Genomic DNA, 2,111 nt, shown 5'->3' with positions numbered 1-2,111 from the left:
TCATGTCTTCTATTTGTTGTTTCCCCCAGCCACTAAAGGGTGAAGTATCAAACTCAAATTCTGTAAGGATGAATGTTTCGCCTTAGGAGAGTGGGTCTCCCTGGGGGCAGTGCCATCAAGGGTATACTTTGAAAACACATGGGGCTATTTTTGTTGTTACAGTGATTGACAGGAATCCCCTGGCAGGGATCTCCTGGCAGTTAGAGGGCAGGAGCCAAGAATGTCATGTGTCCTTCAGTGTCTGTGACATTTGTACAGGGATGAATGTTCCTCCGTTTTACATAATTTTCAAATGTCCCTCTAGCCATCCATGTGTATGAAAAACCTATCTGTGGTCGTCCAAGCCTAAGCCTAACCTCATTTACATGTAAAGTTAAAGTACTTTTTTCTAAAATTTACTTTTAAAAATACGAGATGCTTTCACAAATGTGCATGTCATTCTGTGCAGGGGCCATGCTTATCCTCTCTGTATAATTCTAATCTTAGTATACTGCTGCTGAAGCGAGCATAACTCAAAGTATTTTTTGAGCAGTTTTAATATCCTGGAATTTTCCAGGAACGGAACTACTGTGTAAATTGAAAGGAGTATGTGTTGTTTTGTTTGGAACCTTACCAAGAATGGTTTAATGTTTTAGAAAATCACACCAATGACATCAATGCCATTTATGGGCTGTGCTGGATATCTTCCATTGCCCTTCCAGACTCACTCCACCCTCTGCCTCTGCTGTGCCCTGGGAAGGGATTGGATCAATAGATTTCCTTGCTCTCTGGCTTCTGGGTAGGTTCACTCATTCGAGAGCATGGACAGGAGATCTGGAAGGCAAAAGGAGAGTGAGATATGCCACTTGAAAGGACCACTAGAAACGAGATGTTATCTAATCCATGGAAGCATAAAGTTGGATATGACACCAGTATTCTGTTTGAAAATGATAATGTTATATATACAATTAAGTCCAGGCTAGTCAGAAGGCACCAGTAAACTGCCTGGAGAGGTGTCTTAAACTCCTATGGTACTCGATCCTATCAATTTATTTCTCACTTAATCCACATTTATGGCTTCCCGAGAGTTCTCTATGACTGGTTAACAGAGAAAAAGCACAGGCCTGGTTTTTGCAGTTTGCTGGCACCAGCTAAAGGCAGAAGGTATTTCTAGGGGCAAAACTTCAGGCAGTACATCTTACTGTTCACTTCAAGTGGGAGGAGAGACGGCCTCTTTTCTCTCTGGGCGTAGTATAAGGAGATACAATCTGACACAGCCCAGAGTGTCCCTGCTTATTCTTGCTTTATGTGCCAAGAATGCAAGGCCCTGACCACTTTACCTGACTCTTTTCTCTGGGCTGTATTTGCAAGGAAGGAGGAGGTGATAGTTCCCTCTGGGGTAAAGAGCAAGCTTGCTATATAAGATGTCAGTTCCCCAAGGCCAGTGTCCTTCGGTGTGATGCAGACATGCACTGTGTGCATAGTATGTCCACCTGGCCCTCTGCAGGGCCTCTTTCTGGGCTTAGGGCTCTGGGGAACCCACACAAATATGCTGATGGTGCTGCTACTGCTTACTGTGCTGCTGGCATCCAGGAAATGTTAACAGGCTAACTTGTTAGCTTGTAAATAGGAGAAAATCCCATACCCTGACAAATATTTGTTAAATGCTTTGCAGTTGGTTTTATAAACCTTTTGCAGATTATGTGACATGAACCTGATTTTGCCTTGAGTGTTGCAATTCAGAGTTCTTCCTCTGTGGCTTTGGTGCCGTAGGGGAAAATGTTGCCACTTCTATGTTTGAATGTCTTATTTTTTTCTCTGTTCAGGCAAAACTCCCTTGGCAGAAGTATCACTGCATATCTGTTGGAAAAAGAACAGGTACATTTTAATGACTTCATGAAACCATTTGACAAAGTTTCATAGCAAACAATACTAAGGACTAGGAGTGAATGGATTGCCAATATTGTAAATCAGAAATTCAAATATTTGTTGTTAGGTTTTTTCTATTTACACCGTAGATGGATAACATTATATGTTCCTATTCCAATTGTTTGTAATTCTGTTTTGCCCCTTTCCTTTCCATAGTAAGTTTAAACTTCTTAGAATTGTCCTTATTTCTCATAGTTCTAAAT

General features: G+C 41.5%; 1 non-coding gene across 1 annotated transcript; it reads right to left on the bottom strand.

Annotated features, from left to right (window-relative positions):
- Window positions 1-404: 404 nt before the first annotated feature.
- LOC120882665 lies at window positions 405-508 on the bottom strand. The gene has a single exon (XR_005725534.1). It is a non-coding gene; the product is annotated as a U6 spliceosomal RNA (small nuclear RNA).
- Window positions 509-2,111: the final 1,603 nt, after the last annotated feature.

Source organism: Oryx dammah, unplaced genomic scaffold (assembly GCF_014754425.2).
Source record: "Oryx dammah isolate SB20612 unplaced genomic scaffold, SCBI_Odam_1.1 HiC_scaffold_23, whole genome shotgun sequence".
Classification (NCBI taxonomy): domain Eukaryota; kingdom Metazoa; phylum Chordata; class Mammalia; order Artiodactyla; family Bovidae; genus Oryx; species Oryx dammah.
Note: the sequence above shows the minus strand (reverse complement) of the source record. Positions and strands in the feature narration are given on the sequence as shown.